Here is a 14,536-nt window from a genome sequence, read left to right on the forward strand (position 1 = left end):
TCCTCAAAAGCTAAACCTTGCTGAGTTCCCTCTGCCAGCTGTGCAAACGAGGACACCAACCATGCTCCACACATGGCCACTGCAAAGCCTGGGAGTCTGGTGTGTACCTGGCCATGTCCCTGCTTCTGCATGGCTGTTGGGGAGTGGAGTGGAAGGGAGGAGCTGAGGACAGCCAGGCCAGTTGGTGTGTGGGTCTCGAGCAGAAAGTGGTAAGTAGCTAAACAGGCATTAGTAGCCTGAGAGAGCACTGAGAAGGAACCCCTCCATAATGGAGTCTACCTCTGACCCTAAGTGAAGACATGACCTTCTGTTGTCCTCCGAAGAGTAGAACAGTACATATTAGGAGCTGAGAGATGGTTGTGAGGTTAAGAGTCCTGGTTGCTCTTGCAGAGGGCCCAGGTTCAGTTTCTAGCACCCATACTGGTGGCTCACAACCACCTGTAACTTCAGTTCCAAGAAATCCAGTGCCCTCTTCTGGCCTCCAAAGCATTGCTTGCACATGATATATACACATACACATAAATAAAAATAAATGAAACTTAAGACTTTGTAGTTTGGGGTAAGTATGTGTGTGTATATATGTGTGTATGTTTTTTGTTTTGGTTTTTTGGGGTTTTGGGGGGGGGTCTTCTTCTTCTTCTCCTTCTCCTCCTCCTCCTTCTTCTTCTTTGAGACAGAATTTCCCTGAACATCTTGTACATCCCTGGCTGTCCTAGAACTCACTCTGTAGACCAGGCTGGGCTCAAACTTTAGAGATCCTTCTGCCTCTGCCTCCCAAGTGCTGGTATTAAAGGCTTTTTTAAAGAACATTGATGTAGGTGTGTCTTCTATCTATCTGATGATTTCATTAGTTAATTAATAAAGAAACTGCTTAGCCTAATAGGTTAGAACATAGGTGGGTGGAGTAGACAGAACAGAATGCTGGGAAGAGGGAAGTGAGGCAGATGCCTCGGGCAATTGCCCCGCCTCTCCTCTCTGAGCCGGTTGCCATAAAGCCAGCCACCAGGTCAGACATGCTGAATCTTTCCCGGTAAGACACCACTTTGTCACAGATTATTAGAAATGGGTTAATCAAAATGTGAGAGTTAGCCAGTAAGAGGCTGAAGCTAATGGACCAAGCAGTGTTTAAAAGAATATAATTTGTGTGTTGTTATTTCGGGGCACAAGCTAGCCAGGAGGTCGAGAGTCAGGCGGCGGGAAGCAGCCCGCTGCTCCTCACTGAAAAACATTATGTGCAATCTTCTCCTTCCTTAAGAGTTAATCCAAATGGACCTGGCAAGCACCTGGCCAAGAGTACAATGTCCCACACCACCACCACCAGGAAAGCTGATTGGCCTAGAAACGTGCTAAGGAGAGACATGCTAAGGAGAGGGGAAGACTATGCCCTTAATGAGATGTTGCACCGGCTTTCCCAGAAGCCCTCCCTTGGCACCATTGCTTAGGGAGCAACTTCCACATAGCTCCTCTAAATCTCCCTACTTCTAACTTCAGAAAAGTGTGGCTTTCCATTGTTCTCATCTCTTTCTTTTAGACACTGCTCAAAGTATGAGTGTATTTTCTGTGATGCTCTGGGATTTTTCTGAAATCAGTCCTCTCTCTCCCCCACTTCCACCATGTGGCTCCTTACACATGGTTGGGGGTGGAGTTCTCTCTTCCCCTTCATCTGACTTCTCTGGGTAGCACAAACACAGCTTGTTGTGGAAATTCATTCCAACAATAGCTTTGGGGTAGCGGCCTTGGAGCTGGGACTGACCACAGTCTGACTCTGTCTTCACAACCCAAGGGAGCAAACAACCTCTGTCTCCCTCCTTTTAAGGAATCAGGTCTGCAGACAAGAAGCCACACCCTAATGCCGATACCCCAAAACTATTGGTGGAATGAATTCCCACAACAACATCTATCCTGTCTTCTTGTTCTTCTCTCAATTTGTAATAAAATTGTTCTCAAGCTTCCTTCCCAGCCCCCTTTTCAATTCTTTTATTAACAAGACTAAGAACCCATGAAAGGGACATTCAGTTGCCTTAATAACAGAGGGGCACCCAACCAAAGGATCAGGGAAGTCATAAGGCTTCAGGATTGGTGATCAGATCATGGGGAAGAAGCAGCCAGGCCACTAGAATTTCTTTGAGAAATCTGAGTTGGAGAAGAAGGCTTCAAATGCCTCGGGAATACTGGCAAAGCTGAGTTGCAAGGCGGGGTTTGGATGCTGCAACATCTGAGGTCTGAGATGATGGAGGGAAGGAAGGGAAGCCTCACCATGAGATGATAAGAGGAATTTGCTGTCACCTGGAGCCAGGACAGGGAGATTTCACAGGGCTGGGAAACGTTTATGTCCAAGAGAAACTCAAAGAGGAGACACACTGGATTCCGTGACACACTGAGTTGGTCAGAGGACCACCCATGAGTGGAACGCTATAGGTGTGGATCAGAGTATCTCAAATGCAACTGCTTAGATTTCCAGGTTCTTGTGTACCAAAACAAACAATTGGATCTCTGAGAGGCTGGCGAATAGTGGTGTAAATACAGACAGATCATTAAGACAGAGAAGGGAATCATGAAGAATGGAAGAAGGCCAGAGATCATAGAAAGCGACTAAAGCTCGAAGGCCCTGGGCCATATGAATCTCTATCACTTACACAGTCCCACCCCTTCTCCAGCATCACTTACACATCCCACCCCTTCTCCAGCATCACTTAGACATCCCACCCCTTCTCCAGCATCACTTACACATCCCACCCCTTCTCCAGCATCACTTACACATCCCACCCCTTCTCCAGCATCACTTACACATCCCACCCCTTCTCCAGCATCACTTAGACATCCCACCCCTTCTCCAGCATCACTTAGACATCCCACCCCTTCTCCAGCATCACTTACACAGTCCCCCATGTGAAAGAGAGTGCACTCACCTATGCTTGTGCATGTCGGGGCCAGATATCTTCATCTATGGCTCTCCATCTCGTTGTTTGAGACAGAGGCTCTTATAAACCCGGGATTTCGACTGGTTAGCCAACAAACCCTTGCGATCCACCTATCTCTGTCATCACATCACATCACGTCACAGCACTGGATTACCGATGTGTACCACTACTCCCAGCATTCACGTGGGTGTTGGGGATACAGACTCAGTTCTTTGTGCTACCTTACCCACCGGGCTGTCTCTTCAGCTTGGAGAGGGCTTTTATCGTGCATGCTGTTTGATTACACGCAGCCTATGGTTCAAGGACTTTTAAATTGTGCCCTGCTGTGGGAACAAAGATTGCAGGGCCAGAGCCTAATCCATACAGTAATTTGATGCCTGTGGTGGATTGAAGGAGAATGCCCCCCATTTGCATGCCTAGTCCCCAGTTGGTGAACTGTTTAGAAGGGGTTCCTAGGTGCGGCCTTGTTGAAGGAGGTGTGCCCCCCTGAGGATGGGCTCTGAAGGCCCACCATTACTCTCTCTGCCGGCTGCCTGCAGATCTGCATGTAGAGCTCTCAGCCACGGCTATGGTTCTCTGCTTTTCACCATGATAATAGCAGACTAAGTCTCTGAAACCGTAAGCAGACCCCAGCTGAAGGTCGTGGTGTCTCTTCACAGCAAGAGAGCAGTGACTAAGGGGAATGCCTCTAGAGACTCTCTATTCTGCTCTCCTGCCTCAGGAGAGTCCCGTCTGTCAGGAGAACCGTTTCTTCCCAGAGTCTAAACAACAGAGGGGTCAGAAGCGTTTGTCCCCAGCTTGTTGATGCTCCAAATGCCAGCACTGGAGCCTCGTTGCTGTGGCTTTGTCTTCTGTTGAAGAACAAACAGCCCCACAGAAGTCCCGCCTTTCACAGACATTTTCATTAATTCAGCAAATATTTATTGAGTTCTTACTCTAAGCCAGGCAGCTCCTACAGTCCAGAAACACAGATATTAATTAAGACTTGTCCAGAACCAAACCTTCAGGGAATCAGGAAGCTACGTGAGATGTGGCCCGACCACAGGATTTCACAGAGTGCCAAAGGCATGAGGGTACAAGGGACCACAGAGGTGGCTTATTGATGCTGTAAGAAGTGAGACTTGAGAGAGGCTGAGGCGTGGATGTCAGAGGACTGGAAGGAGAAGTCCCAGAAGGTAGTCACAGCAGGATGTGATGGTTTGAAAGGTCATGACAGTAGTATCAGGAATTCCAGGTCATCCTGCCTACATGAACAAAAGTTCTTGGGTAAAAACACAGCACTTTCTACCAAACCTTCCCCCAGGACGACTGATTGATGAGAGCTTCACTGGACATGGTCAGGCTGGAATGCTGCAGGCCCAGAGCCTAGCTACAATTCTTCTGGGATTGCCTGTAGTTCCCTCACCCCGTCCTTAATAGCCATTCCTTACCCACCTTCATGTCTGAGCTAATATCCTTGTGTAGAACTAGTAAAAACCTTTTAGAACTTATTAACATAACACAACACTAACTTCTACCAACCCAAGATAAGAACATCATCAGATAGCATCTGAGGCCTACAGCAGATACCCCCACCCCTGCCTCCTCATACCCCCACTGCACTGCTGCACTAACCCACTGCTAACGAGTGCACCTGACCAAGCCAGCACCTCGCTTTATGACTTCCTTTGAAACTGCTGTGATGTTGAAACGTGGAGAAGAATCCAGAGCGATTGTGATTCGGTCCTAGGTGCTCCCCAAAGTGGGGCCAGAATCCCTCATTTTTTGTAGAGAGAGGAGAGAGGACAAAGACCCGGGGGGAATAAGCCACTGTCTTAGTTCTTTTTCTCAGTTCTCATGGGGGAGGGGCAGTTGGTGCCTGAAAAAGGCAGCTTGCAGAAGGAAGGGCTTCTTTTTGCTGATGACGGACAGCGGACAGCGCGTCAGGCTGGGGAGTCATAACAACAGCTGGGGGCAGCCAGAGTCATAACAACAGCTGGGGGCAGCCGGTTCCGTTGCATTACAGTCAAGAAGGGAGAGAGTTGAATGCTGGTTCTCAGGCTCTTATTTTTATTCAGTCTGAGAACTGAGCCTGTGGATTGGTGCTACCCACAGTTAGGGCAGGCCTCCCCTCCTCCACCAACCAGTCTAGAAACTCTCCCACAGGCAGGCCCAAGGATTCACGGCCAACCATTAACCATCACAGCCAAGAAGTATCCATTCAACCCAGGACAATTAAATGAAACAGAAAGGGGTGGAAGAGATTGTGTCCAGTTCGTTCTGAGACCGGGATTGTCCCGATGGTGAAACTAAGCCATTATTCCGAGTAAGGGAAACCAGAGACAGTCCTCCATGATGCAGACGCAAGCTCCATAACAAAATGTCAACAAAGGGGACTTAGGAAGACCTGATGCTGGAGCAAGGGACCTAGCCCAGGAGTGCGAGCCTGGCTTTCTGTATGAAGACCAAGCAATGCCACACTCCAGACTGAGAATAAAATTCTAAATTCATTAATCGTCTTCATAGAGGTGCAAATAGAATTTGACAAAATCAACATCCTTTTTCTTTTAAAAGAAAAATAGGGAGAGAGAGAAGGAGGGAGGGAAGGAGGGAGGGAGGGAGGGAGGGAGGGAGGGAGGGAGGGAAGAGGGGAGGAAACTTGACAGACAAGTCAAGAAAAGTGGTGTTCTCCCCTGATGACGGTCATCTATGAAAACATCCAGGCTAACAACACATTGACAGTGAAGACCGGATGTTTGGAACAAGGCTAGACATTGCCTGATCTCGCTGCTTCTATCCCACACAAAACTAGAAGTTCCAGGAGGGACTATCAGGCAATAAATAAATAAATAAATAAATAAATAAATAGTAGGCATGCAGCTCAGCTCAGGGAAACCATGCTTGCACATCACATGCACAGCCTTGGATTCCTCCCCCAGCACTGCAGGGATTGGTGAGAGAGGGAGGGTAGCAGCAAAGAAAAAGAGAAAAGAAATGGAAGACATCTAGGTAGGAAAGGGAAAGGCAAGTGCATGTTGTATATGGCATGGTTGTGCAGACAGAAAAGGCTAAGGAATTCAAGCAGCCTCATGAGGTCTGGAGAAGGACCGAAGGTTATAGGCTACAGGATCAATAGCAAAAACAAAGTGGATTCCTGTGCACTACTAATGAACACTGGAAATGAAATGAGGAAAACAATCGCACCTCTAATTGAACTTCACGAATTTCAAAACCCATGTGTTCCGAAGGAGAGTCAAAAGCAGAGTCCACAGAAGTCGGGAGCAGCGCACACATCTGTCGGAGAAGGAGCTTATATCTTAGCATAAAGAAGGTTCGGGGTGTAACAACTAAAAGACAAATGAGCCATTTTAAGATGAGTGATGGATTTGAATAGACATTTCCCTGAAGGGATGATATGTGAGTATACAGGTGAGTGTGCAGTAAGGGGCCCCACACCTTCCATCGCTACAGAAGTGCACAGCAAAGGCACAGTGGGTGTGCTTCAAAGGGGACCATGGGGTGGGGAGTGGGGACATTTGGAGGGAACAATGGAAGAGGTCCATTGGGGACAGGAACTGGAGGCTCCAGGGTAAGAATAGTAAACACTGCAGCAAACAGTGCAATGGATATGCAGAATGTGTAATGTGAGGTTAGCAGACACCTCTAAGTACAGACCCAGCAACAGAAACCCCTGTTCAGAGGACACACCCTCTGGGTAACTAGTTTAGGGTAGGGAGGCAGATGAACAGACAAGGATGGGTGTCCCTCTCTGTTGTTGTTTCAAGGTCTTTCTTTTCATACATGTACACAATTGAATATGATCATATTTGCCCCATCTACCAACTACCCCATATTCCTTCTACTACTTCCCCTTCTCTACTACTTCACCACCCCCACCCATATACACCGCACCAGGGTGCTCCTGCATTAGTGCCCATCCCTGTGGATCCCTCTCGGATTCTCTAAGGGCTGGGCAGCCATTTGTCCATTGTTCTGCATTGGCGTTTCTTCCAGGATGATCCACTGGTGTCCGTTTCTGCCTTCAGAATCCTTTCCAATGAAGCTGCGGCTATAATCTGCACTAAAACTCTGGGCGGACAGGACACCTCCTGCCCTGGTAAACAGTCCCCTACACATGATTGGCTACCTGTGCACACCAGGTCTTCCTCTCCTTTCTCAATCCCCTTCATCTTTCTGTTCCTCTGTCATCAGGGCAGGTCCTGCAGCCCCTCCTTGGGACCGCCACTCACTCTGCTGCTTCGCCTCAGATACTGTCTGTGAAGTCAGTCCACTAGGTTCCTGTATCGAGCCTGGGAGGACTCACAGTGTTCCACCAACAATGTTCCAATGTAAATACACTTGCATTAATCCAGTGAGACTGGCTGTGGATACACGTTCAGTGGGACGGAATGACTGTATGACTCACGCCAAGGACAGCAGAAGCCAGAGAGTCATGGAGAGTTGATTCCCCAAGGCTTACCTGGTGTCTCAGTTAGGTTTCTATCACTGTGAAGAGACACCATAACCACAGCAACTCTCATAAGGACAACATTTCACTGGGGTGACTCGCAGTTTCAGAGGTTCGGTCCATTATGATCATGAAGGGGAGCGTGGCAGCACACAGGCAGATGTGATGCTGGAGCTAAGAGTGCTTACCTGCATCTTGCAGGCAACAAGAAGTCGACTGTGACACTGCACCATGTCCTGCACATAAGAAACCTCAAAGCCCGCCCCCACGGTGACACATTTCCTCTTACAAGGCCATTCCCACTCCAACAAAGCCACACATCCTAGTAGTGCCACTCCCTATGAGATTATGGGGACTAAATACATTCAAACGACCACAACTGGGCACGTGGAGTCTTATCCATCCACACCAGCACGTCAGCCAAAGCAGCACACTGCTGGGCTAAGACACAAGACACAGAGACCTCCCTGCACTGAGGATGGAGGGAACAGACAGCAGCTGCCATGTCTTCCTTACCTGCTGCTCCCCAGTCTGCCTCTTTGGAAAGCCATAGCAAGGAAGACAGGCACTGCATTGCCTGCTACTGGGGACACCCCTGCTCTGCTGGCCATCAGGGACCACTCTGCACCAAGAGCCCATGGGTGCTGTCCTACACTGCTTGGTGGCCAGTATTAAGAACTTAAACCGGGCCTGGAATGGGAGAACCTTGCTGTCCTCCACATTAGAGTACCCCCTCCCATATTTCTCATGGGGCAGGCAAACAGAAGCAGGAAACACACCACTGGCTCCAGGCTGGCATCATCCCACCAAGAACTCAGGGAAGAAAGCAATTCTGCCAGGCCACTCACCGAAGCCCAACCAAGTAAGATTCTAATTGGCAATTGCCCAGGTTGGGTGGCAGGCCCATTCCTGGGATGAGTCTCGCTCTCATATTGCTCTCCTACATTTTACTAATTTTTAAAGATGGTGTATGTGTGATGTCATTATACTTTATTTTTTCATCATCTCCCAGTGCCCCCTGTCTTCTTTGCCACCCATGATTTTCCAAGGTTTAACGCCATGATGGATCTGGCTTGACCTTTAACTATCTTTAGTGGGGATATGTATCTGTGTACAAATGTGTGTGAGGTGGTGTATGTGTCTGTGATATACTCACGTGTGTGTAGGTATGCATACACAGAGGCCAGAGGAGGATTCAGGTGTCTTGCTCTATTATTGCAGGCCTTATTCCCTTGGGACAAGCTCTCTCACCAAGCCTAGAGCCAGGCTGGTGGTTAGCACACCCCTGTTATCTTCCTGAATGCAGTTGCAGGCGTGTGCAACCATGCCCTGGCTTTTTCCTTTAAAGGAAAAGGTTCTTAGGATTTAAACTCAGGTCCCAAGGATTACACAGAAAGGGCTTTTACTTTCTGAGCCATTGTCACAGCCTCCTTATCCCCCATCCCATTTTTAAAATTTAACTGTATTTGATGAGGGATAAAGGCTAAGGCTCTGTGCTTAGAAACAATGTCTGGGGCTAGAGATGCAGCTCTCTGAGTGCCCACCTGGCATGCACAAAGCCCTGAGTTCAGTCCCCAGCAGCACATAAACTGTGCATGGTGGCACAATAGCCTTGGAGTACCAACCTTCAGATGTGACTTCTTGCCTGCGGAAGTGATTTCTCTTTTTTATTGTTTTTAATTGAGCTATATATTTTTCTCTGTTCCCCTCCTTTCCTCTCCCCTCCCCTTCTGCCCTCTCCCATGGTTCCCATGCTCCCAATTTGCTCAGGAGATCTTGTCTTTTTCTATGACCAATATAGTTTATATCCATCTATGTCTCTCTTAGGGTCCTCTTTGTTGTCTAGGTTCTCTGGGATTGTGAATTGTAGGCTGGTTTTTCTTTGCTTTATGTCTAAAAGTCACTTATGAGTGAGTACATATGATATTTGTCTTCCTGAGTCTAGGCTACCTCACTCAATACAATATTTTCTAGACCCATCCATTTGCCCACAAATTTCAAGATGTCATTGTTAAAAGGAGAGAGAGAGAAGTCATGAGCACTCTCCTGTGTTATGAATACCAGAGGCAGGCAGTATGAAGCAGTGTGTGGCCAATTACAATCTCCCTCAATCCTGTGAGCCTGTTCTCCCTAGCACCCCTCAATAAATACACACACACACACACACACACACACACGCCAGTTCTTGCTACAGTGGCATATGCCTGTAATTCTAGCACCCAGGAGGTGGAGGCCGGAAGATCAAAAATTCAGGCCATCTTCAGCTCAGCCCCGGCTATATGAGACTCTGTTCCATTTAAAAAAAAAAAGAAAGAAAAAAGGAAGGAAGGAAGGAAGGAGGGAGGGAGGGAGGGAGGGAGGGAGGGAGGAAGGAAGGAAGGAAGGAAGGAAGGAAGGAAGGAAGCGTGTGTGTGCACCCACAGGCTGGGGAGTCAGGAACTTCTGTTTCCTGGAGGAGGAAGTAGCAGGGATGGGAACAGCACAGGTCAGCCATAACTGTAATTAATACTTTACAAAGAAGAGAACCAAAGAAAGCCCAGCATGGCAGTGCGTGACAGAATAAGAAATTAGAAGCCTTTCCCAGCAAACCGCTCAGTTCCAGCTTCCCAGGACCAACCCCCACCCCCAGCTTCTTTCAGGCCCCTCAGCACCTGCCACGTGGCCCCAAATTCCAACACTTTGATGCTCATAATTCAACCCAAACAGAACACTCCTCAGAGCTCCAGCACTCAGGCCTAGCAAGACCCCAGAGCTTACAAATCCAATCTTCACAATGGCTGTAATTTGAAGGGTCTATTTTCGCCCAGAGCAGAGTACACAGCGCATGCTGCCTATGGCAATTGCTTGTCCAGCGAGCAATGTGTAGAGCGAGCACATCGAAAGGAACAGAGACTAGATCGGCGTTGCCAGGGGCGACATTAGCCTGGAGATACAGAACTCATTAAGGGGCTGAGGTGTGAGTGGCTTGACATTTGAGCGTGTTCTCCTGCGAATGCAGCTTAGGCACAGCCTAGGGACCCCAGAACCCCTCCTTCTGCCCCCAGTCTACCCGTCTCCAGTACAGGGAGCTGTACATAGGACCGCTACCTCAACCCAGACCACAGACAAAAAGAACAAAGTCTGAGAGATCAAGACCCTTGTTCAAGGTCAGAAAATGAGTTAATGGGAAACAAAACCCATGAGGGAGGACCTGCTGGTGTCACCATTTTGATTTAACTGTCTCTAATCCTTGGTCAAGGATGGGCCCATTGCACTCATGAATATGGCCTCTCGGTGTCACACGGAGACAAGGAACTGAATAGACATGTCTCACACGAAAGCCAAGTCCTGACCCACAGGGCTGGCCATTTGCCCAGCGTCCCTTGGCTTTTCCTTTCTTGGGGACAATGGGGCCTTGCAGCTGTTAGCCAGGTTCCCCTTGACCACAGGCTCTCTCAGCTTCAGGTGCCTGGAGGAACTGGCAGAGAACAGACACTAGGAGGCAGGGGGACCACGGTCTCCTTTCTCTTTGCTGTGGCCTGTGACTTCAGTAGCAACAGGACAACAGCGACTTCAGCAACTGTTACAGTGGCCCTTTCTCTCTCACAGCCACAGCAGGTACCCTGTGTGCCCTTGCATCCCCCAGTCCTGGGTGGTGGCCATCCCCGAGTTACCAATCCCTGTTCTAGCGTCCTTCCCTTCTCTGAGCTCTCAGCCCACCCGTGACCAGTGTATATGATCTTCCTTCCGCAGTCTGCTTTTCCACATGAACCCTGGAGGGGGCTTGAAGATGAAGACCAGGGATGTTCACAGGAGACAGAATTTCAGGGGGAAGATTCTGAACAGCCAAACAAATACCTCACTGTCGTGGAACCAAGACCTGAGCTCCGCCACATGGGTGACCCTGAGTCCCTGTGGAATAAAACGTTAGAGAAGATGTGCTAGTCGTAGCCCAAGCCACCACCAGGGCCTTTAGAGCTTTCCACCCACAGTTAGGGGCTGTGGTGATGGAGGCGGGTCTTCTATCAATCTGTTGATTTCACTGGTTAATTAATAAAGAAAACTGCTTGGCCTAATAGGTTAGAAAATAGGTGGGTGGAGTAGACAGAACAGGAAGAAGGAAGTGAGGTAGATGGCTCAGACAATTGCCCTGCCTCTGCAACCAGATGCGATGAAGCTCCGGCCCAAGATGGATGTACGCTAGAATCTACCTGGTAAGGCACCACTTTGTGGTGCTACACAGATTATTAGATATGGGTTAGTCAAGATGTGAGTAAAAGCCTGAAAATAATGGGCCAGGCAGTGTTTAAAAGAATACAATTTGTGTGTTGTTATTTCCGGCACATAAGCTAGCCGGCAGCCAGGAGCCAGGCAGCGGGAACGCGGCCCGCAGCTCCCCACTACACTGTGGGAGGGTAGAGGGCAGAGACACGGTGATGGAGGGTGGGAGCAGAGATACAGTGGTGGAGGGTGGGGACAGAATTGTTCTCTTATAGGGACCCGAAAGCGGAGGGAAAAAGAGAAAGCGTTCAGGGATGAGATGCATCCCCCTAACTCATGCAACCCCCAACCATGACCTCTTTCAACCAGGCCCTCCCTCCTAACAGACCATTCATCTGTGCCTGCATCCATGGGTAAACCTATCAATAAAGTGAGATCTCTCTTGATCCCTCACCTCCCCAACTCCCATCAACTTATACCCACTCTTTAACACGCAAATCTTCAGGGGTACAGTTTTAGACATGCTCCATTGTTGCTGTTGTCTGTGAAGGGGGGGGGGGTCCATGTATGTAGTGTGTATAAAATGTATATGCACATGTGTGTGCAGATGTGTGTGAGGGTACATGAGCCCATGGGTAGAAACCAGAAGAGGAAGCCAGGTTCTGCTCTACCAGCCTCCCCCTTCCTCCTTCGAGACAGGGTCTTTCTGAAACCGAAGCTCAGCCAGAGGCCAGCAAGCCATAGCAGTTCTCCTAGACAGCCCTATCTAACCCCATGGTATATTGCCACCCAGTCCTGCAGGTGCCTGAATTATAACCTGGCTTCCAGCCTTTCTGAACCCCATGGCCGAAATGAACAAGGTGTTAATGGAGAAAAGGAAGGATCCTGAGAAGTCAAGTAAATCTGAGACCTTTTGGCGCCTCCCCTATCCACTCCAGGTCCTCAAACCCACATCCCTTCATCCTCTGCCTCATCTGGGAAAGGCCCCTTCCCTCCCTGTCATTCTCTGGTGACAGACTGCTTCCTGTTCCTATCTCACCTGCCTGCCTGACCTGTGTAGAGCGAGATGCTGGGAGAGAATTACCACCAAGCTGCTCAGGGGTGGCTCCCACAGCACCTGCTATTCCAGATGTGACTCCCTGAGGAGAAGTCCATTCAGCTCCCAGGAACTGCAAGCAATTATGGTCCCAGCAAGGCCCAGAATGAGCAGGCTTTCCTTGGAAGCAGGAACAGCAGGACGCCCTGCCTTGGCTCAGCACTGTGTCAGCTCTCCTGCTAGGACATAATGGAGACTGAAGAGACCTGAGTTAGCGTCACAAGGAAACCACACTGAGTCCCCAGAATGATGACATCACGTGTACTGGGCCTGCTGAGTGGAAGAGACAACCCTGAGACACTTTCAGAACATAGAGGACCAAATGGTTGAAGGACCCTATCAAGGGTTCTGCTGACCCCAGCATGAAGCTGCTAGGATGCAGTACTCAAAGTATTTTTCAGACAGTGACAGACAGCTTGTCTGGTGTCCTTTAAGAGACTACAAGTGGTCTACTCTAGATTTTAGGAGCAACTTATCCCATATCTCATCCCCACACTAGCCTGACTGGCTCATCTGTCAAAAAGCTACAGATTTTGAACAGGACCTGAAGCAAGGAAGGCAGGCTCTGCGGGATGTCTGAGCTGCTGCTGAGGCCTCATGATAAAGCATCAACTGTCTGTGACAGATGATGTCGCTATGGAGCTAGCAGGCAATTAATTCCCAGCACAAGGACTTACAGGATAGCAGAACAAATCTTTGCATACCGCTCAAGATAGTATCCCATGAGGCGTCAAGTGACCCCAAGACACTGCCTGTTTATAGGGAACCTGGTGTGTTCTGACCCACTGAATCGTAAAGTCCAGCATATGACACCAGAGGAAGTGAGGGTGGGTGAGAGAGAGAGCTCCAGGAGGCCTTTAAGGGCCCAACCCTTCACTATGGCTGTTTTCTGTGTTCAGTGGTCATATAGAAGGCTCCTGTGTCCAAGCAGGTGAGGGATAAAGATAGGTCCTGCTATGGAGATGGTCCTTCCTGGTGTGACATCTGCAGCCTTCCTGCCCCTCCTCAGGAATATTACTGAAATACTAAAAGGGAGGTCTGCAGAGGTGGCCCAGGAAGCAAAGTGCTGCACATGCCTGACGACATTGGTTCCACCCCGGCACACATGTAAATCTCTAGGCATGGAAGCGTGTGCCTGGGGAGGCAGAGATGAGAGGATCCCTGAGGATAGCTGGCCAGTCCTGCCAACTGAATTAGTGAGTTCCAGGTTCAATGGGAGAATCTATCTCAAAAATAAGAGAGATGATTGATAAAGATGCCTGACATCCATCTCTGGTCACCACATGTTTGCATGCCCATGCATGTATCTAGACATATATGCACAGACACATACATAAACATACACATCAAAAAAGAAAGAAAGAAAGAAAAAAAGAGAGAGAGAGAAAGAGAGAGAGAGAGAAAGAAAGAAAGAAAGAGAACAGAAGAGAGAGAAAAAAGAGAAGGAAAAGAAGGAAGGAAGGAAGGAAGGAAACAGAGAGAGGGGGAGGGAGGGAAAGAGAAATGGATGGAGAGAGAGAGAAAGGAAGGAAAAAAGAGAGAAAAGGAAAAGAAAAAAGGAAGGAAGGAAGAGAGAGAAAGAAAGAAAGAAAGAAAGAAAGAAAGAAAGAAAGAAAGAAAGAAAGAAAGAAAGGGCTGTCCTCTGGTAGCCAGAACCCAGAACAGACAGCTACCCAGTGGCAAAGACTCCAAGAAACATCTAGCAGTGTAGATGGCCGGGAACATGGAAGGAACAGATCTGGAGATCTGATGGGGGGAGGGTTCCCCCCAAGGAGCAGAACTGGAGGGAAAGACTGAGAGTGAGCATTTGTTTGGAAGGTGTAAGTAGCACTGGAGAGAGAGCAAGGGGACACTAAGAATAAATTCCCAGGA

The sequence above is a fragment of the Arvicola amphibius genome, chromosome 6 (assembly GCF_903992535.2).
Source record: "Arvicola amphibius chromosome 6, mArvAmp1.2, whole genome shotgun sequence".
Lineage (NCBI taxonomy): Eukaryota > Metazoa > Chordata > Mammalia > Rodentia > Cricetidae > Arvicola > Arvicola amphibius.